General features: G+C 33.9%; 2 long non-coding RNA genes across 2 annotated transcripts in view; one reads left to right on the top strand and one right to left on the bottom strand.

The window, feature by feature from the left end:
• LOC125505460 overlaps positions 1-23,372 on the bottom strand; it is a 68,386-nt gene that overhangs the window by 1,617 nt on the left and 43,397 nt on the right. The window contains exon 3 of the long non-coding RNA XR_007282186.1: positions 18,784-18,831. This is a non-coding gene — a long non-coding RNA (uncharacterized LOC125505460). The remainder of the gene's footprint in view (positions 1-18,783; positions 18,832-23,372) is intronic.
• Positions 1-23,372, top strand: part of LOC125505459 — a 35,799-nt gene that overhangs the window by 5,624 nt on the left and 6,803 nt on the right. The gene's annotated exons all lie outside the window — the stretch shown is intronic.

The raw sequence follows: 23,372 nt of genomic DNA, 5'->3' as shown, positions 1-23,372 counted from the left end.
GTTTTTGCTTTCATATCCACAGTATTGACGATTCAAGTCGAACAAATCATTAGAGAATCTTCAATTTGATGTAAGAACATATCTGATTTCTGCCGTCAAACATTCCAATCTCGTCCAAAGCTTTTCCTTAATGTATAAGCGCCACGTTCTACGTGCTTATTCCCAATACATTCCAAATTCCAAAGGTTCAGCTGAGTAGAACTAATAAAATAATATACGGGCCTCGAAATTGTGACGTGCTGTGTAAAATTTTGTACGTTACGTGGCAGGAATGTCGGATCGGTGATGGCTGCTGCTCGATCCCTCCAGCAGAATTACAGACAGACTATGCTGGCCTCAAAATGGAAGTAACGTACTCTGCATTTAAGAAAAAGGGTCGCTTTTTGCAGGATCATCTGCAAGATGAATGACAAAGCTAAAACTGTCTGATTCCTTCGAGAGGGTCAATAAGTTAATGTTTCACATAGAAAATTGAACAAAATCGTATAAAGCGCCTTCACTTCTAACCATTATGGCTTAGTGATTGTAGCTATTAGTTATGTTCAATGAGCTTTGCTTGGAACAGCATCCACAAAGCAAACTTTTATGTTAATTAAGTACGCAAGTTAGTAGACATTCATCCCCGATAAATTTTAGGTCATTTAAGCTGAAACTGCGAAAGTAGACAACAAACGGTGTACCTGTGGAGCTAAGAGTTATTCGCCGGTAAAATATTAAGCACTGAAGTGTCGTTGGGTAGTCCAAAATATACACAGGAATAAAGCACTTCAGCATATGATATAAATTATTAAACTTTACCAGGAAAGACGATTGGCGCGTCGCATCCCAGCTTCATTAGCTGCTATTTAGTGCCAGCGACTTTACGTTTTACGGATAAACTTTACTGCTTTAGCAGGGACTATTTTCCAAATGCGCTACGCCTTTTTCAAACGCCATTTGTGAAAGCAATCGTTCATAAAACGTGTAATTCAAAACAGTTTACACGGACCCAATTAGAAGTAAATCGAGTACGAAATCGGCTGGCGAAAAGTTGGCTTACCAGCCCGGCTATAATGGCCGGGAATTCATCAAGTTAACGGCACAAATCGGCGCCAAAACTGGCAGGAAATTAAAACCCAGAACTGTATATTTGCACGTTTCTAAATCAGATGCGAGGGCTATTTTTCGGCTTGCTGAATACATTATACATATATTTGGTGCCGAAAATCCCTTCAATTCATCGCATTTCTTTATGGCATCCTATTTAACACAAATATCTAAGAATTTACAGGATGACAGTTTATGGTATGCTATATTTGTTGTTTAATAGATCGGGTGCAATTATTGTAATGCGGTACAAATGTAATAAGACTCCTAATTCTTTTTTTTATCGTACAAACAACTTTACAAATCAACACAGTTGGCATCAAAACATTAACCGGCAATTCAATGGTTTACATGCGATAAGTGAGTTGTTAGATAAAACTGAATTTGTCGTTGATATTGATTGATATTTTTTTACGATTATGCCGCGACAAGGAATTTCCTAAGATGATGAGAATGAACATTATAATCATAACCAGCCACTTCACTCACCCAAGACAACTGGTGTAGCAAAAGAGTTAATTAAAAGAACAAAAATCAAGCGCTATTCTCACCGACATTCCAGAGAAACAATTGCTAGAAGAAGAACACATTTCACGGAAGCAGACGTCAAACTCAGTGAAAATACAAATAGTCATACCTCAAAAAAAGTGGATACAAAGAAGATGAATAAGTATGTATAACTGTGCAAAAAGTGGCAAGAACACCGAGCAAAACAAATTGCACAAAAAACATGTTGGAGATTCTCGATGATGAAACTATACAGCTTTTTGAATTACAAAAAAAAATTGCCGGTGAAACTGTAAAGTCGTCGCTTAAATCAACTGAAAAAATAAGGTTTTTAAGAGTTTTCTCTAAAGTTGACGAATAAGGAAATTTTGCACAAAATCTTTCAATGGTTTATCATGCTTAATTTTGGTGCTTTTGACGTGTTCCATGCAATGGTATTAATATGACATAAAAATCCATACTATAGAAGGATACATTTATCAATTCAGCAAACGTAAAAAAAAAAATTGATAACTGATTTTAACATAAAAATTTCATTATTTGCCAATTCGCATTTTTTGACAATTTTTTTTAACTTCCCTATATCCTTTCCCTGTATTCCCTAAAGAAAAACAACCCTAATATTGAATGATCCTGCATATAATCTGCAATATGTGAATCCAAGTCCAGTAGTTTCCGTAAAATGAAAAATTGCGGGCATTACCAGAAAGCGTTGACACTTTTGAGACATATGCAGAAACAAGAGCAAGTTTCGAAAATAAACCTGAGCAGATGCTTTGGCAAAAGAACTGAGCTTCAAACAAAACTAAAATAAAAAAAGTGATTGCGATAATCACAGTCTGTTTTGATCGAGGTATTTTTTAGAACTCTTTTTTTCGTAATGTCAGTTTTTCCTTTAGCAACAATTGCCTCAGAGAAATGCTTATTGCGAACAGAAATAAAATCAAAAGCCTCGCACTTTGAATCTGCATACGCCAAAGCTGTGATTTCCCCCATGGAGCGTCACTGACAGTTGTTCATTAATTTGCATACCGTTCAATCGAAATTCCATCCGAGCAATATTCAATTGTGTCCTCCACAATAGCAGAAAACAGCCTGTAGCAAATACCCGACATAAAAAATCACAGTAAGAACCGACGTTTCTATTCAGCTTCACGCAAATTTGCATAGACGAATGCGAAATCCGTTAGAGAGGGTCTAAGATTTGCATAAGTCTAACCCTTTTGCTGCAGTTTCAGGGATGCAACTTGACTGCCAGTTCACACGCTCCATAGGGATGCATCCCTTAACCCTTTCGGTTGGCAGGTAAAAAAAAAGATGAGTAGCTTTGTTAGCTTTCGCTTTTCATCTGTGAAGAGTGTGTTCAGTGTTTGTGCAAGTCGTGTAAAGTGTGGTGTTTATTTTTCTAGTCGGCTTGATGGTGCGGAATTTATAGCGTATTTCTTCAGATGATTAGTACTGCAACTTTTAGCAGATAGCAGCATGTCTGTAAGAGACTGGATGCCTCAAGACATTTAAGCAGGATTGATTGAACTTTTTTACATCTAATTGACTTTTATTACATTTTTATCGTGCTGTCTTGTCAAAATATGATTTAGTCAATGCAATTCATCACAAAACTCCGTCTATACCTGAGCCCGAGAATAGCCACATGTTATCAAGGAATATTCCTTGATAATTCTTATCCAAAGAAATATTGGCGAAAATATAGGAAGTAGAAACAATACACCTTCTTTTGCACATAAGACGTTCGCTTAAAAATCTTGCACTCGTATTAACAAAATATCAGTCAAGCGGGTACGGCCCAGTATAAATTTCAGTATTTTTATGTTGGCCCAATACAACGCCAACGTTTGTAATCGAAAGTGAACAACGGAAAATCGTATTAAACGCATTATTTCATGTTTCATAAATTAACAGAAGTTGGAAAACATGAAAGAGATTGTAATGTAAACGTTTGAAATATAAGTTTCCGAGTTAATCTGGTAGACTTGTAAAAGTGAGTATGCATTTTGGATCTACAAAACCACAGGAAAGTTTGGTATTAAAAAAATTTGCTCTTTATCAACAAGATAAATTTTGTCATATAAATACAATTTCAAACATATCTAGAAATACAGTAAACAAATTGATGAAGGAAATATATATTTGGTTAATTTAGCACCAATTTTATTTGGTGATTAAAAATATTTGAATAACATTCAACTTGCAAGCTTTCCAAGTTTTCGTTTTGCAAACCTGGAGTTTGTTGGATGAATGGTTTTTTAGATTTATTTTCAGAAATCGTTATGCACCTTGGCATTGTGATATAACCTTCGATGAATAGTATTCCTAACCAGTTGCCTTTTTCATACTCAAAGACATTTTTATTTTCTCCAGAAAATTCTTCAGTTTTCAGATATGTTTGCATTAAAAAAGCTGCATTTTCGACATGTTATTTATAAAACAACATTGAGTGAAATAAAATGAAAAATGAGTTTGTCAGAAGGTTTATCAAAATTGTAGTTTCTAATATTCTTAAGAACAGGGTTTGTCACATTGTACACATAAGATGGCAGGTTGATGTACAACACATATAAGAACCCTTCCAAACTCAGCACAGTGTGGTATTGCATAACACTTTCTATGAATGAATCTAAAAACCCATTCATCCAACAAACTACGTGCTTGAGAAACGAAGTCTTGGAAGGCTGAAGCCTCACAATATTACTAAGAGTTCACAGCATATTCAGATCTGAACATAATTTAGATACTTTAAATAACCAATAAGAAGGATCCTAAATTAAGCAACTACACCTTTCTATATTCATCTAAACCGTAAGATTTCTATTGAATGGAATCCGTTTGACTTAAATTTCGTTAATATGTAATAATTGTTAAATGAACCTCATACAGGGTAATTCAAAATTGGCGTAATTCCTCGGGAGGTGTTATCTGGCGGTGTTTTAAGAGTACAGAAAAAATAGCAAAAAAAATTAGTTGTTATTAAAAACTGAGCAATTTGAAAAAATATATATTAGAAAGACGGCAACAATGTTTATAAAGGTAATCTGCCTAATCAACATTACGTAAATATTAAAACTCCGGTAATCATGGAATTATACAGAAAGTGACAATAAAATAGACAACGATAAACAGTGAATTCAACAGGAATCGTTGATTGCCGGAACGTGCTTTTTCTAAATCTCAATTATTGTCCTCATAACCTTGAATTAATTCGTTTACAAATTACAAATAAGCATACATTTTAAACTTGGAGTCTTGAACTCCCAATAAGTTAGTGCCTGTGTAATCATTTTATTAACCATTGTTCTCGAGCAGCTTCTCGTATTCGGTTAATTAACTTTTGCTCATTTTATACCGGTGTTCAATAAGCCATTGATTTAATGTGTGCTTGTGTTCTGTATCTCACATATGTGGTAGAAATGTAGCCCTTCCTCGGTATTTATTTGGTGGCTAGAAAAGTGTCATGTCAGTTGTTGTGCAAAGCTCTGAGTGCCTCTGGAAGGCTCTGCTGCAATTATGTCGTGAGTTCTTACAGCTTCTGCTATGTTACTGTGGTATTTTCCCAAAATGAATTGCATATCCGCAAATTCGAGAAAGGAGCTTCAAAGTAAGTCACAGTTTGAAGAATTATTGTTATTATTGACAAGAACTATCCACCTGGAACTATCTGCTGATGACAAAAAACATCATTACCGCTTTGAATTTTCATCAAAAAATTGTAGAAGAGTTTTGAAGCAAAACTTTTTTAATATAAAATTTTTGAAATTTGATGAAAATTTCGTAATTTTTCTTTTTGAATGTTTAGGAATTCCAATATGTTACCAATTAAACATGGAACAATCTGAAAACAATGTTGAAAATTAATAACAAAGTTGAAATTCGATTGGGCATCGATGGGATTCGATGTGGCAAAGAAAATTCATTATCTCTATTTCTAATACTTTCACCGGTAACACCTTGTCTATATGTCTTCTACGAGTCTGCTCACATGTGACTACTCTGGGCTAAGGTGTAGATGCAGCTTTTGGAAAATCAGGACAAGACAACTAAACTGTTGTTTTCTGAGAGCACCGTCTTAATTTGAAATAGTCTGTATGTACATCAGAGTTCTAACAGTTATCTTACAATTTACCTTCATGACAATGTGTTCAAGACAACAGTTCGCGTCCAGAGCTCGATGTATTAATGGATGACCCAAATCCAAGATAACCCACAAAAATCAAACCAAGTCGCAATACATATATTTAATTAGCTCATAGTTACCCAGTGCAGCTTTGGTAGTTATTTTCCTCTCTATGTGACTCTATGTTTGCAAGTGTTGAATGCACACAGTTCGGCTATTTGCAGTTCTGAGAACTTGCCCATTAATAGTATTTTAACCAGTCGCATGGTGTATTAGAAGTACACACCCCACCGGAACGTTCTCGCGGCGTTGTCATGCTTAAAATCGCTGCTTTTTCTGGATAACCATGGAAATTATGGGAAAATAGGCACTTCATCCCAGCATCCACCGACAAAGCACAGTTATCGATGCAGCTCAGGGATGATCACGGCCACCCTCCCGTTCACCCCCGTCGTCATGGTTACGCCCCGTGTATGCCACACACGCACTCATATGCGGGAGTTAAGGGGGGTGGTGCGGGGAGCACATGTCGAACGCCATACATGTTGTTCATGTGTGTGTAGCATTGCCAGGATGGATCCAAGGGGAGAAACGACAGGGGGCTTTCTGTCTGAAAGTAGGCTGGGATCGCGGGGAATATGGGGGAGAGCCGGGGACTGGATGGAAAATATATTGTGAGTGTATCATCATATTTGATGGGGATAAGTGGGTTATTGGAAACATGAGATGGTATAGGAAAAGTTTATTGTGGAACTCGTTTTTAATATGAGGGTGAAAATGTCGTCCTTGTGCCGTATAATGATAAAGGTTTCGAAAATAACAACTACATATGTTTCGAAGTAACCTCGCTTTACAATAGCGAAGACTTATTTCAGACCTTTAAAGCCAACTGCTGTTCATAACGAAAATAACGAAAAGTTGAGAGTCCAGAGAATGGAGTGTTTTTACCCGAAAGTACAGTTCAAGACACATAAAGACGACTACTAAAGGCGATTTTTCCCGATTTTGGTAAACCAGCCTTTGCAAAATACGTCAAATATACGTACAAAAGTCACAAACTTGTTTCAATTTGACAATTTAATTAATTTCTTTACAATTTTATAAACCGTGCTCTTCGGTTTTGCACATTTCGCAGCTACTGTTTTTATTGACCATCTTTCCTCGATTAATGTAATTATTCCAGTTTTTTCAAATTTCAAAAATTTATATGGCGCCAACTGTATTTTCAGAGTTTTTGAAAATTACAGTTACGGAAAATCAATTAGTAGGTGCTCACTTGGAGAGCACGAGAAAAATATTGAAAATATTTTTATTCGAAAATTTCTAGAAGATATTAACAGTAGAAAATGGAATTTTACGAATTTATTTTCAATTTCTTGATTGGTAGCCTATTGGACTACTTCGCAAGTTCGGAAAGGAAAAAAATTCGGAAGCATTCGAAACGAAAAATTACGATTACGCTTAAAATTACGAAAACTTTTCATATTTAAAAAGTGCCTTTTTTACCAATTTTTTGGTCAGTCAAAGCGGCAATGTTGTTTTTGTCAATACCAGGTAGTTACGGTTGGATAGCTTTTGTCGATGTCGATAGTAACAAGCATTTGTGAAAGTGTCACTTACTTTGAAGCTTCTTTCACAAAATTTACACCAATATCGAATATGCTATTAGTTATGGGGGAATGCCACAATAACATAGCAGAAACTGTAAGAACTTACTCCTACAAAGGGCCAGAAACACTGGAAAAATAAATACCGCGGAAGGCCTACATTCCTGCCACGTACCTATCTATTTAAGATACACAGAACACAAGGACACATTAAACCTGTGGTTTTTTGATCACCGGTGCAAATTGAACAAGATTTAATTAACCGAATACGAGAAGGTGCTCGAGGTGATTTCACAGGCACTAACTTGTTTTAAATTGTGTGAGTTAATGACTTAAATGTATGTTTATTTGTAAACATATCAATTCGAAGTTTTGATGACAGTAAAGAACAATTTCTCTTTGACAATATCGATTTTTCGAAAAAAGTGGTTCCCTACAACCCTGTTGAATATACCGGAAGTCGCCAATTTGGAATCACCCTGTGTATGTTCACATATTTTAGCTGATTTTCTTGGATCTAGATGAATCATTTGTTGGAGATCAGTATTACAAAATAGAATTATTTAAACTGCAATAATGTAATGAGAATCAGCTTCATTCAAAGTAGATAGTTATCCAAATAAAAACAACTATTTGTTCGATATATAGAAATCAACAACTTAGATAGCTTCGCGGAATTTAATATTTAAAGCTTCTGTAAAATGTCTGTACAAAATCCGACCACATATTCCTAGGGTGAATATAAGTTGATCTCACGTAATTGGCCGGTTTTCCAAATACAGGGTGTCAAAGTTAAGATTTCAAAAATTTTAAAAGGTAATAAATTAGAATCAGTTACATTTTCTATGCATATATGCATATTGAAGAAGGCGCTGTTGAAGATTTGCAAATTTTATTTAAATTTAAAATGGTAATTTTTTGTATCTGGGAAATAGTTGTATTGGGAATTCAGTCTGGTTAGTGGTAAGAAGCAAACTTCTCAGCTGCCCAGCTTTCGACAAATATTTTTTTGTCTTCTTTATGGCTCCAATTAATAGCTTTTATGAGCCTATGGAGCTAAAGAGTACATGAGGGAGAACCGCAAAAAGAATAAAAGAAAAAAACAGATAAGTTACTGTTGAGTGTCTGGTTTGGAAACTTCGAGAATCCACCAGAACATTTTGAGTTTAACTGATTAAGTGAAACTTAAAACTTAAACAACAAAGATAAACATATTCAGAACCCACATCTATCTAGTTGGTACCAAATTTACTTACTTCTACAACAAAACAATCGTTGAACGACTAAACTTGTCCTAATTTTGGTACTGAAATTTATTTGCGCTTAGCAATTTGATTTCTTTTTGAAGCATTTTCTAGTCCAATTCTTTTTCAGTCAGTAAGAAAAAATCTCGCGCTCACGTTGAAACGAAAACCGTATGGTCGACTAAGACAAAATTTTTATGTACCGGTTTGGGCGAAAGACGGATTGCTTAAAAGTAGTAAAAGTTCCTTGAATGGAAGGTCTGCCAGAGTCTCAGACTTAGGGTGCAGTTTTGATTTGCGCCACTTTCAATGCAAGCGTGTATATTGAATTTTTGTCTTTAGTCCACTATGCAGTTTTAGCGTTAACATGTGCTCTATATCTGGAAAATCGGTCCAAGAGAAAAAATGTTATCATAGCAAAAGCAAGAAGATATATTTTTTGAAAACCCTCCATATTCTACAGACAGCCAAAAAATGAAAAAGCCGTCTCGAGTTTGAAGGTCTATATGTACGCCGTTGGAGGTCAAATCACACATTGTTTCGATTGCACTCTGTATGAACTTTACCTCAAGCGCTAAATTTCTCCAAAAACACAGATTGTCAGAAAATTTTTGAATCAGACAACGCCTCAAACAAAAATTAACGCGCTCACAGCAATCGAATATTATGAGCCAAATGTGATTCTGTATCATTTATTTTGTTAAGCAGCTTAGATTGAAACTAATCAAACAGTTGAACTAATTTTGTAAGGAAATAACAAACAAATCAAATAATCTGCTGTTCACACACAGAGTTATTCCAGAAAAAAACAATATGCATTTGGGGTGAGTAACACAAAATCCAGTTATGTTTAATATTTCCTTGAGGAAAGAAGACTCCAATAAGCATCATACGAAAATGAAATTTCCATAACGTCCTGAATATCTTCCAGGTTTTGGTCAAAATAATATCCGGCTGTCGACAAAGTTTTACGCAAGCTTTTCCGTCACGCATCAAAAGACACACCGGAAAGGAATTTTTAATATATCCTCCATGTCTGCTTGATGGTGTCTCATATCAACGTCCGCAAATATATTAGATTAATAAGAACATTTTTAGTAAGTAGCCAACTTAAAAATGTTTAAGTTTTGTGCTGGCCAAAGCAGTGTTGTTTCTTATTATATTCAAATATGTTTTCGGCATTGAGACATTGAGAGGACTGACTATGTGGTTGCAACTAAAGGAAAATCCGCCCTTGGGCGCAATCACCCTGCCATTAAACATGTATTTCTTTACAAAGAATTTGCATGCGAAATAGCACGCGTTGCATTTTGTCCCAATAATTACTTTAAGTTCCCGTAAAAAACTAAAGTGCGACAGCTAAAGTTGCAAATTGCTGCGAATTATCCTAATAATATGCAATTTGAAATTATAATAAAAGGCCAGAAACGGTCTGGGTAAGCACGATTTTTATACGTTCCAAATTAAGCCTCTGTTTATACAAATTGTACATGGAATTAGTGCAATTTGCGAGAAATACGAAGAGACAGCCATGCTATTAGTTAAAGTGAAAAGTATAGAGCTCGATCATGATAGAATAGTAATTGGTTTTCAGTTTGAATACCACCACGAGGACTTTTACAAATATTTTTATCTAAAAACCTTAAGCTGTTAAGCGGCTATTTTATGAAACTGTGTTTTAAGATGATGCATATCTAACATTTTTTATTAAATAAGTCAGTTTTTGCTGAGAATTTCTTAATTCAGAAACGATAGTTTGTGGAAGAAATTTTATTAACATCTTCGCTTATTCACACACGCCTGACATTAAGTGGTTCTGTATATTCTGTTCTTTTCTCAATGATTTGGTGGCTTTTTTGTTCTGTTTTTCGGCTCAGCCACTTTTTTGTCTTTGAATTGCTTAAAACTCCAGTTTGCAGCTAAATTTAATCAGCATGCCTTTAATTAAATTACTAAAAGGCGCTATATGTTCAGTCGTCGTGTCTATTTGCCCCATGTTTTCGCTGTTTTAGTAGCTATTATTTATATTCCAAATCAAAATCAATTCCTGGGCTTCAGTCATTTATTGTCTATTTATCAATTAAAATACGTTTCGGTGTTTTCCACCATCATCAGTTTGTATGTGTAGCGTTGTTGCTACTTTAAGCCTTGGCATATATTTAGAAAATATAAATTTAATTTGATAATATTACTTAATTGATAAATAGACAATAAATGACTGAAGCCCAGGAATTCATTTTGATTTGGAATTGAAACACAGTCAGGAAAGTATGTACAATTATTTATATTGACTTAACATTAACTTTTTCTACCTTTGAGATAATTTGCCTAAAAATCTGCATTTTCAATTTGATTATTTAATTTCAATTTGATATTTTTGATTAATCTTTGCATTTTTGATACCTTTATTTGCTATTCAAAAAATTACGACACACCAACCCACAATTCCTCATATTAGCGAAGAAAACACGTGAAAAATATGACAAAAATAAATTGAAATAATTTAAGGTGTTGGGACTTTGGCTTAAGACGAACAGCAAAAAGAGAAGAATAAAAGCTCTTAAAAGTTCGATTATGTGCGCTTACTGGTAGCAAGTGGGCCAAACTAGGGGCTATTTATATGGATTCCATATAAAAGAAGTTATCTCGGAATCAACGCACGTCCTTCCTCCTGACACCTGCATTTCCTGTACATTTCATGTTTTCGGATGAGTTACGAGCCACAATGCACCGATGAAAAATGTTTGATAGATCAGCGTCCGTGTGTAAATGAATGTGCGCCTTTATGCACCGACGAATAATGTTGATCGATGGCCTTTTTGCGTCCTATTCGTGTTTATGACTTTTAATCATTCCGGTTCCGTATTTATGGGAAATGCATGAGTTTTAAAACATTCGGTTACGTGATACGAAATCACACACCTGACAAAAGCAAGAAGTTCAAATGGGCTTTTCTAACAGATTTTCAAAGCGCAGACGCTTCAGACACCGAGAAAGTCTATTTAATTAATAATAATAAAGTCTTTATTAAGACAAAAATCTTGCAACGTATCTGTTATGGCACATTTCTTATGTATATTTTATTAAGAAGATAAAGTGGCAAAGAAACAAGAGAAACAATTGAAATCAAACACTATTGATTCTCGTTTTACATGGTCACTTTCAGAGAATCCACAAACACGAATTAGCACTGCGAGCAGAAAGTCCCTGGTCAATAAACTTCCGATGACTCGAACTTTCCCTTATTACTCCAACTTCCATGCCCGCTCAGTTCATTAAACTCCGTAATGTGCTGAAAGTTGAGAATGAGGCAAACTCCGAGACTGGGTCACGGTCTAGTTTACACTTCCTCCCAGTTCAGCTTTAATTTTAAAACGGGAGAGAAACTCATCTCTTAAAAACAGTGGAGGGGAGTCATGAATGAAGTCAAAGGGGGAACGTGGGGATGCGGCCCTCATTCAGGCCGTAGCGCTAACGAACTTTATCGTCTGCTTTCGGCTTTTCGCTGTTTTCTTATTATGACTGCAAAATGCTGGTTGGTACGTCTTAGAGGAATTATAATCATTTGCTTGGGGTAGGTTCTTACCGCCTCGCCTGTCTGCAAACTCGTTGCTCACTCGAGAAGTTTTTACTTGCCAATATTAAGAGTTCTTACTGCGTTTATTAGTTTACATTCTTCAGGAGGAACGTGAAACGTAATATTATTGTATGTGCGTCTCAGCTTTTAATGAAAGTTTCCAAGCTTTTGTACTTAAACAGGAAGTTAATTTTAATGTTGTAATTTATTAGTAGCCGTGGTGGTAATTGGCCAAAGATTCCTGTTCAGGTTCTAGAGTTTATGGGTCAATTGATGGTGGCAGAAAATAAAAAGACTGTTATTAAGCTATCTTTGAGGCTCTAAAAGGAAAAAAAGAGTGGTGGTCTTATATAGAGTCAAAATCATGTCAGCCTTCAATGAAAGGTAATGATTTAGTCTTTAAAATTAAATAACAGAATCGAAAAGACAGCATAAGAGTAAAATCAAATATAAGGTAAAAAAGGACAAAATTGATATTATTGAAAAGAAATTTAAAAACGTGTAAAATAGTGAAACTGGTCTAAAGCAAAACCAAATATAAAATTGAGGAACAAAACGATGTTGCTTAACAGGGAATTTTGAAAACATAATTAACAATGACAAACATGTTTCGCTTTTAAGAAAATTCTTGTTATTTAAGCTATTTTTAAAAACATGTTGTTATCTTCAGAATTTTTTTTATTTTTGGTGTAAGGTTGGTTTGAGATTTGTATACTCGTACATTTTCAGTGTATTTTCTAAATTTGCTAGAATGATTAATATTCATGAAAATTGATTCCTTTCATAGCATAGATCTCAAATTTTTAATGATGAGCTGACATTTTTCTGTAAGTCGTGGCTAGAAGAGTAATTTTTATTTTCATTTCAATTATATATATTTCTAGTAAAATTTACCCTTTTCTAACATGTTCCTTTTCTCACTTTTAAAATTTCTACGTTATTCGTAACTTATTGCTGTTCTTGTTTATCGCTGTCCATTTGCTTTTCTTCATTTTGATTTTAATTTTCCGACATTGATTTTGCGACTGCATTTACAAATTTTTTTTCCAGAGAACTCACAAAATCGGTTAGGTGTTTCATGTTTAAAACCGAAATTTGCAACTTTTTGGACAATTCCTCAATTTTTTTAAAATCTCTTTAGCTCAACCATTCTTGTTTTCTGATATTATAGTGGCAACTATTTGACCCTGTTCCTCCTGAAGGGCCTTTCGAGACATTCTATCATCATTGCTTTCCTCACTTTATTTACTGACCTCTGAAGAAGCTCCAATGAGCTACAGTTAAACCAATCAGGTTTCTTAACCGTTACTTTTTTCTTCTTCCGGCACTCTGTTTTCTTTAGATTGTCCTTTGCAGCATTATTCTAAACAGCTTGATTCGATCAACTAAATTAACGTTAATTAGAAGAAATAATTTGAAGAAACTGCACTTTGACTCCGAAACTCTAAAGAAAATCGATTCTCCCAATATAGGTAGTAATAAATTTTCAACTTTGCATGTTTTCTTCCACAATTTCTGTAAGTTTAATCATAAATTTAAGTCGATAATTGCCTTGAAATTATGTATGCCAAAACCCACAGTTAATATACGTTAATAGCTTGTAAAATTATTTCAGAAAACGATCAAAACTTTGAACGAAAAACTGCCAACATGCTCGAAATATTTACCATGAAATTCGGACTGACCATCTGCTACACCTAATTAATGAGCCAAACATAAGTAAAAGATATAATAGATTATGACATCCTCAAAAAAGGACTATAAAGGAAATGAGGAATGATATCTTTTCGGTTTTACTTAATGGCTTTCAGTTGGCCTTTTACTTTTTTATTGAATTATTAAACAGGTGCAAGTAGGTCTGGCGACCCATTTTCAATCTTATCTGGTTACCGATCGAACTAATGAATAACACCGGTGTAGGACAACGCCGATTATGAAATTACAAAAAAGATTTTGTCAACGAATCATCAAAAATAACATGTGTTTGGAAGAGGTTAATTAAGAAATTGCTAAAAGTTATCGATGATGATTATCATCAACTTTACATTGTTTGAAAGTAGGGTGTTCGGGTTTGGAGGCCGTCAAAGAATGGTTTTACTTTTTGCTCCTTTTTGGCTAGTAGAGACAGTAAGGAAACAATATGAATGCAAGATTTCCTGGACGAAAAAACTTTCATGAACAATTAATTAAAAGAAGAAAAAATTTAAATAAATGAATGAACAATTCCTTTTGGTTCAAATGCTAGTAATCAATTGAAATGTGAAGCCCAGCGGAATATTAGGTGGGTTACTAAAGGTTAAACACTTTAGCAGTTGTAAGGGATATCGAAATGACATGAAATTGAGGGGAACGGATACGATTCACAGACTGTTTATCTAAGGGCGCACAAAGGGTTGACACAATTAAACGCAGGTAGGATGTAGTAAAGGCTGCTTGATCGGATGTTTGCTTTCGTGTTTCTGGCTGACTTTTTAAGTGTTTTATTTGCCTTGCCGAAGAAAAACACCATTAATTTGAATGAAATTCAATAACCGGGGCAAAAGCTGACACTGGATAAATATGAAATTGGTAGTTCTGCTTCATAATGCCAATGCGTCTGTTTGTTATTAGATGCAGTATGGAGAGAAAGAAATTAAGCAAATTGCTTTTTAAAGATTTTTCATTCACTGCCCGCATATTAAGCATAAACCCTATATCCGATTATTAATCAAAATTGCTCGAAAATGTAGCGGGAAAAAGAAATTGCTTATAACTTTGTTTCATTTATATATTCGTTTTCGAACACATTGAATATGGACAGGTTCGGATGGATCACGAGTTCTTCCGTGATTATCGACAAGAAAGCATCAATACACAAGCCTTTTAGAAGCAAATTCGTGTGTTCTCTGACATGAACTTCAGTCGTTATGAGCGGACGTAAGAATGAGAAAAATGCAAACTTTGAGTATTAATAATCAAGAGAAATTACACAAAGCTGTTGAATAGTCTTAATACATCATTTAAACAATCGACTATTAATTTTTAAACAACGTTTATGGTTTGACTGCACCCCGCGTCATATTATGATCGATATAAATAGTTCAAAGCCCCGGACAACATATTTTATGCGTTTCCGCATGATAATTCCGAATAATTATTTGCATAAACCTTTTAAAAAGTGAGCCCTTCCGCTGCATCCCGAAAAGGGTTGCACAAAAGCTCGCAAATCTCTTCGGCAAACCTGCCATTGTGTGCCCATAATAACACGCATTTTTCTTATCCATCCGACCATGGTTTATATCATATATTTCTTGTCTGGTGGTTAAAAAGGGCTATTATTCCGGGATACCTAGATTTAATATCTGTGTGAGTCGAAAGCCGTTAGAGAAATTTGTTTCGCTACCTGCCTTTTTAAAATACATGGAAGGGCTAGAAATAGTATTTGCATATTGCATTTCATGCTGCTTTAAGTGGTTTGTCTGATGTTTTTACTATTTTTGGTAGTTTGGATGGCCTAATAACAGACCACGCTAATTTTTTTATATGCTGAAAATTGGGCTACTTGCACGTTTTAATTGGATTTCAGTCATGGCGCCCTTTGTAGCTTTTTTAATTGCTTCGCTTTTCATTCTACCTTTTAAAGCCGCGCTAAAACTGTAAAATTTTGGTAGCAGCTTCTGGTTCCAGAGACTAATTTCAAAACGTAAACTGTAAAACTTTCGAACTCCAATCCTGTATTCACACCAGTAATTACATACCGTGTGTATTTCACACTATTTTCCCGTCCCTCTCCCATATGGGTGCACATAAATCAGGAATGTATGTTTGTGAATATTCATTCGAGAGATTGCTTTGTGAAAAATCGAGCGAATACACGCTCCGCCGCCGGTAACGAAGATTTATAGGTAGTTTTTGAGGAATTTAATGAGTTGAATCGAGAGCATAAATTTTCTTTGCCATTTATTTTTTAAAGTAATGTTTTCGATATGTAATGTATGCGGGCTATTTAGCAAATGGGACCGAAAACTGCTTCTCGGCAAAATCGTCCCATATGTTCTTTGATGGGTTGTTTCAATGTTTGTCACTTTAATCTAAGCTAAGCATTGCGAGAAAATATACATTTGATATTTTGTTTGCTTACTTTTCACAAATGCAAAAAACGAACAATATTTGCTGCTAAATAAGGCGGGCAAAGTGGCTTACAAAAATTGAGATTTGAGGTAATAAATATTAAATAACATCAAGAAAAGTTAACCTTTTAAATTATATTGATATTGATGGCACCAACATGGAACACTTCTTATGATTGGGTCAAAGAAATAGATACCTACATAAAACAAGGATTCATATTTTATTTGATTTATTATTTATGAAAAGTAAGATAATAATTATTATTTTAAAATCACAATAATACGTTGAATTTAAATCCATCAATTATGTTTAGGTTGTTCACTTCACCGTCATTCGATACCTTTGTTCGTTCAAAACTGATTCTAAAAATTTTTTATTTGCGCTTCAGGATGAAATCTTCCACAACAACACTAACTTTTAAATGCTTCTGTTTTGTACGTTTCCCCCTTATGATTCTAACGACTTGTAATCTGCTGTAGATTGAGTAACAAACGCATGACAAATTTTTTCTCAGCGATATTGCTACTATGAGGCTTTAGAAAAATGATTGATCGATCAGCCATGATTCAAACATTCTGATCAAATTAGGACTATTCATAGTGTGTTTCAGAATGAATAACTTTTTAAAATATATAGTCATTACATTGTTTCCATAAATATTTGCCATCTACAAACTGCCTCCTTTAAAGAAACTCATATTAAATAAAATAAAAATAATTTGCCTTCACGTACTTTACAAAACTCTGACTGGTGTTAAGCCTATATGAAATAAGGTGTGAAAGCAGGCAGATATCAGAAATAAAAATAACTATTTCTTACAAAATATACACACAATTTAAATTATTTTTATGTGTATAGTATATTTTGTTTAAAAATATTATGACTTTGCCGAAAAGTCCAAGCCAAACAATGATATTCAACTGCGATTAGTGCGGGCATTTTCCTTGATTCCGTAAAACTTTAGAATCATTTTTCATGCTTGGTGCTGCTGCTTGTTTATATCAAACTCATTAGGGCCTTAATCGTTGCTTATGAATTAGTCTTTCGCAAATAAAGCTATATAATAATACAGGCTTGATATTGTTATACATTTTTAATTTTCCGTGTATATTACAAAATGTAAAACTAAACATAAGTTAGCTATAGCGCTGAGATTTTTGCCAGCATATTTACACCATCTATTATAAAATCGAAATCTTCAGTAATTTTGTCTCAGTTTATTCGAATTTTGCAATGCGTCTTTTTTGATCAGTTTTAATGATTATTTTCATATGAATTAGGTTTTCAAGAGGCTTATTCGACTAGTAGTTTCAATATTCATCTGTAGTCATGTGTGCAACATTTTTCAGATAGCAAATTTTAAATAGTACCATTAGGGCAATTTTTAGGAAAAAAATGTCGACTGATTCTCAAAGTCAATATAATAATCATAAAACTGGTAAAATTCTGTTTTGCTTCAGTTTAACAATTGGTAAACTTGTACTTATTCATTTAATTAAAGTTAGTGATTAATGTTTTTGAAAAGTTTTCTAAAAATAATAATTACATTTTGCATTTTAGCGTTGGCAATCGGTAGGTGAAAACATCGTAATGCGTAATGAGCGATGGTTACTACAATAACCAAGTTAGTGCTTTTATGAGAATATTCCGGAACTGTACCTACTTTTAAATACAAAACTGGTTTTCAAAATTTTATTTACACCCGATGTCGCAGAAAAATGAATTTCCAGGGTGATGAATTTTATATTATTTTAAGTGAGAAGTCTAATACGAATTTGGAACATCTAACTAACAGAAAAGCCATAATTGAAATCGATCAATTAATAAAGATGGTATAAGGGTGGTAAATTTTTAACCCGAACACATCGTATAGTAATTTTTAAAATATATTGTTTTCGTATTCTGCAAGTCCCAGTACTGTAAGTAAACGAAATGAGGCAATTCGAATTCTTGACTAATCTGATAATTTATCAGTGTAAAGCATTTCAGTTCGCTGCATTCTAGGGAATAATATAAACTATTCCCGGAGGGATTAACGCCTTTCATTAAGTTCCCTAACCACTGTAATAATAACAGTAATAGAGTGGTCGATTCGAACGATTACGTTGATGAACAAAAACATTGTTCTAAATATACTTTACTTCTCAGCAAGTAAAATTTGAATTCTTACTCTCATTAGTTCTTTACAGAGCTGCTGTTAGTTCCCATACGTAATTTCTATTCACATTAGTGAAAGTTTCCTGTCCCTTTGGGCTCGTTATTATGCACATGCATGGCCCGTTACAGGAATTAACGAAGAAGCACGTATGCAGATGGGCCGCGTTTTTTTTTAATTCAGAAGGGTCAGGTATAATTACAACCCCCCCACCCAAGCAACGGTTCAAGGCCACTCCCCGGAACAGAAGGGTTGCTTGCTGATGGGTAATTTAAATTTTTTGCTTCTTGTGCATTAGTTAGTTGAAGTTAGGAGGTTTCAATGTGTATGTCGACACCAACATTATTGTATAGTTTAAGTGGACTTACCAGTGGAGTCGGTTCGCTGGTTTGTATGAGCAGGAGCAGGATTCTCACCTGAAATGGTAAATATAAATTTTAGTTTAGATCGATGATTGCACACCCATTAAATGTACTCTATTGATTGAAAAACTATTGCTGCTGCGAAACTTTCTAAGCTAAACGTGCTATAGTCTACTGGGAGCGCAAGCAATTTCCTATAAAGCAATTGTTTGTGCTTATTCATTTATTATTACTTTTAATTTTTTCAGCAACCTTATTATTTATTTTATTGCAAACCTTCAAGTAATTTCGACTTTTCCAAAGCTACCAATTTTTTTTATAATATTTTTAAACATTTTTTTAAATGTTTACTGGTGGCACGAAACCTTTTATGCTGAAAACGCTATTTATTAAGGATATAGACACCCATTCACCAGCAATTACCAAGTACTTTAGCACTATAGTATTTAATTTATTAAAAATGTCATAGAAACGAGAAAACTTTTTGAGGAATTATTTATATTGTTACGAATTGTGAGAGTGTCCTAAAAATTATAGTAAATTCTGAAGATCTAAACAATGTACCTACGTATTCAGGATCAACTCTATTTACTTGGGAATGTGACAAATCAGCTTGTGCGAAGCAAATTACCCTCTTGCCGACAAGTTCTTAGTGTACTATTTTTTAAATTGCAAAGTTAAACTTACTTCTTACTGCATATTTTGCAATTAAGGAGTTGGCTGTATAATGGCAAAAAGCAAGAATTCCTTTATGGGATGAACAACAAAGTATAACTAAATTGAAAATTTTGTACAAAAAATGAAGAGATTCAGAGAGTCAGCTAAAAGTGAATCGGAGACTTAAAGAGAAAAGTTGATACTTTCCTTGAAACACTAGACCTCCTTTTTATATTGCTCACAACGACGCAATGGAAATCATAAAGAATCAAGAAGGTACGACAATTTTAACTGTATAAAGGCAAAAAGGATGATCTGGACCGATGCTTGGGATTGATTCAAAGTTGTCAGATAAAGAATGAAAATCGAAATCAAAATTTTTCAAATTGGAAGAGAGTACAAAAAGGACGTGGAATTGGAAACTTTGGGAAACTAAATTGTTTAAATTTTTTGGATAATAATTTCTTATAAAGCTCTGTTTTTAGAAAATTTCCAACTAGATTCTTCTTGTGGTAGTAGCCTAAGCTAAGCAGAAAGTTTGAAGATATAGTAGCAGAAGAGCAAACACGTCAACCCGGTTGTTCAAATCCGAAAAAATGAGGATGGTTCCAAATATTGACACCGAAACTTCTCTCTGCCCTGGACAAATGTAAAATTAGTGACCGTCAAACTATTCATATAAAAATTACCACTGCGGAATCATTAGATGTGAATGTTTCCCAACTAATTATGAACCGATCAACGTCTCAACGTTAAAGAAACAAGTTTAGTGCAAATCGAGAAAAATAGCTCCAAAATATATTTAAATTTAATGAAATGGATTCTCTCTTCGTGCTTTGGGAGAACAAATTATTACCAAGGTATAACTGGAAAATTGTTTGTGTCCTCAGAAAGTGACTCAATTACTAGTACCAAAACTAAGAGCTGGAACAGGAACAGAACAAGCAAGTGCGGTGCTTATTTGAAACTTTAATTCAGTGGGGCAATAGAAGCTCCTTTCCAAGATCTTCAGTTTTTCAAGATAATTTTTAAATATCCTGGTTCTTCTATTTCTCAAGTAATAATGAATAAATTCGTGGAACACTTGTGATAGTTCACTCTTGAAAAAGTTGATCTTGCATTTTTTTGACACGAATGAGCCAAGGGTTGAGAAACTGAAAATGGTAGAGACCACCAAAGTTTTGGAAATCTGCCCGAATTATATTTTAAAAAAAAATTTTTGAATCGAGCATTTTATAAAAGGAAATTAGTAATTATGTATCATCTGAAATATTGAAACTTTTCAGAAGATTTCATATATCAACTGATTTTTTTAAGTACCCCCTAGAAAGTCCGAGAAAATTATCAAAAAGGGATAAATACACTTTATTACTCATTAGTTTGTTAAGGATGTTGCCGAAGGAGGAAGACATTTATTACGGGATTATAATTATATTATAACAAAGAATAAAAGTCAAAAGTACCTTCTTTTACAAGTTGTGAGTGATGATCGTCATACTTATCCAGATTGTAAGGTACATGCGTTGCTTCAAAAATACTTATTTACGTCTATTTTTTATTTATATTACTGAACTAAAGTTAGCACTTAATTTTGCAGTAGATAAGCATTTTATAATAGAGAGAGGGACTAACTAAATATCATAAAAAGTTTGAGTTCCTAAAAAAACTACAAATTTTTTAGGGATTATTATTTTATAAGTTGGAAACCTTCTGGGAGGTGAGACCCTGAAAATTCGATACTTCAAAATAAAGAGCCACCGCTTTATATGTTACGTTACTACTGAAATTCATTAATTCTTACGTGCGAAAATCCGAAAATCCGAATAATAACTTTTTTTCGAATTATCTATCTATAAGGCCCCCTAATAACTCAACTTTTTACTAATTTAACCGACTTGCATCCTTATCGTGGACCCTGTCTATGTTAATGTTTGCTTTGTTCAAACTCGAGTGTGAAAATTTGCAATTTAATTACAATCTAATGACTTAATTCTAATCCATTATTAACATTACATATCACTTATTTTACAGTTGAATTAGTGCAAATGAGCGATGGATTCAATGCAATTTTGAGATAAAATCTAATTAAACGTAAATAGTCGGTGTAGCTTTTGTCTGTAATTTTAGGAAATTACATTAACATCATAAAATATTTCATAAACTTGTTAAACCATAAAATAACAATAGCAGTACGAATCATGCCAACGACTGAAACTAATCAAGCTAATTTCATTAATTACAGCGGAAAAACTACTTTCCATTTGCACGTTGAAAAACAAAAGCAAGCGTTTAGATTAGAGCATTCAATGTTATTTGCAATTTTTCTCTATGTGGCAACTCTTTTGAATTATATTTTAGGGGTCAAAGTGATCAGTTCAGACACGTTCAAATCAAGTTCTTAATCCTTATTCCATGATTTCTAATCAATGCTCATAGAAACTGCTTCAATTATGTTCAAATGTCCATGTTGTATAGTCTGGAGCATCAGTCACGTTATCTCTATCACACTGTTCTTTCAAAAACGCAAATACCATAAAGCCCTCATTCCTCGAAAGCACGAAAAGAAAATCGTTAGTCGGAAATTGAATGCCACCAAATTGATTAGGTAAAACCAATTACCGTTCTGTCAAACCTGATGAAAAAGGTAATAAACCAGCTAGTGAATAATTTGAAAAGATTTATGAGATAGTGAAAAGGCGCCTTATTATATTAATCTGGCACGGGGATAATACGTGTAACTTGATTGCATCGAACGGGCTTATACATCCATTTGAGTGATTAACTTTCGATATTATCGCGAATTTCGGTAAATTAATAACTCGCTTCTGTTAGCTTCCGGTTTCAGTTTTTTCAATCATTATTGTTGACGGTGTTTTCCCATTTGTCAGGACAATTAGTAGGCGTAAGTCAGGCACATTGAAAACACGCTTGATCCTATGATTTTGCAATTTTATAAAGTGTGTATTCCATTGGCGTAAGGCTTTATATAATTCTGCAAATGTGCAAACTCAGATGCGTCTGGCTTAGAATATTCGACAAATGTTCTTTTAAAGTTCGTCTTCACACATTTAATTTTGACACCACAGCACATTTTCCAATTAATTTCTCAGTTACTTTCGATCAATTTTAACAAAAATGCCAAGACTTCAATAAACCAAAAAGAAATATATTAATAATGTTCTCCAACAAACTTATATACACAGCTGAAACTGACTAAGGTTTTGAAAAGTTGAAGCCATTTCAAAAGACGCGATCTTAGCTAAGATAATCAGTTGGTTGTTCACTTCCAAGGTACCCACAATATGTATTTTGGGGCGCATAAATGTGCTCTTGATTATATTTCTTTACAAAAATATGCTTTATTAATTCATTGAATATTACAGTGCAAATTTTCTAAATCACCTTTGTCACGCTAAGCTTACTGTGGTATGCGACATAGCTGAACATTAAGTGCTGTACTCTTGAAACACACTGAAAATTCAGTAAAAACTCATGCTTTGTACTTAAGCATTAATGCGTAGTTGTTGTTTCAATGAAGGATTTTTCTGGGTTATTAGATGATTATTTATTATAAATTTCCCGCTTGAGTTTGTAAATGTCGCTTGAATATTCGTAAAATGAGCAATAACAAAATGAGAAGAGAGTCTCATTTTCAACTGATAATTTAACAATGCTTTTTACTCGCAACTGAGACAAGTAAAAATTCAGTTTATATTCAAACACACAATTTAGACACTAATTTAACTGAATCTGCCACCTTGTATGAGAAAAACGACGCATTTTAAATTTGGCTGAATCGTGTCTAAAAGTATCTCTATAATTGGCTGAATTTGCTGAATTTCGTGCAATAACTCACTTAACAAGGTCTGAAGTTGTCACGTGAATCAACAATGTTACATGTTGCAAATGCCTGTTTCCACTTGAAACTTTAATTCGAC

This window comes from Dendroctonus ponderosae, unplaced genomic scaffold (genome assembly GCF_020466585.1).
Source record: "Dendroctonus ponderosae isolate FM_Combo_2020 unplaced genomic scaffold, Dpon_F_20191213v2 Dpon_F_20191213_8, whole genome shotgun sequence".
Taxonomy (NCBI): domain Eukaryota; kingdom Metazoa; phylum Arthropoda; class Insecta; order Coleoptera; family Curculionidae; genus Dendroctonus; species Dendroctonus ponderosae.
The sequence above is the reverse complement of the archived record's forward strand: the minus strand, read 5'-3'. Positions and strand labels throughout refer to the sequence as shown.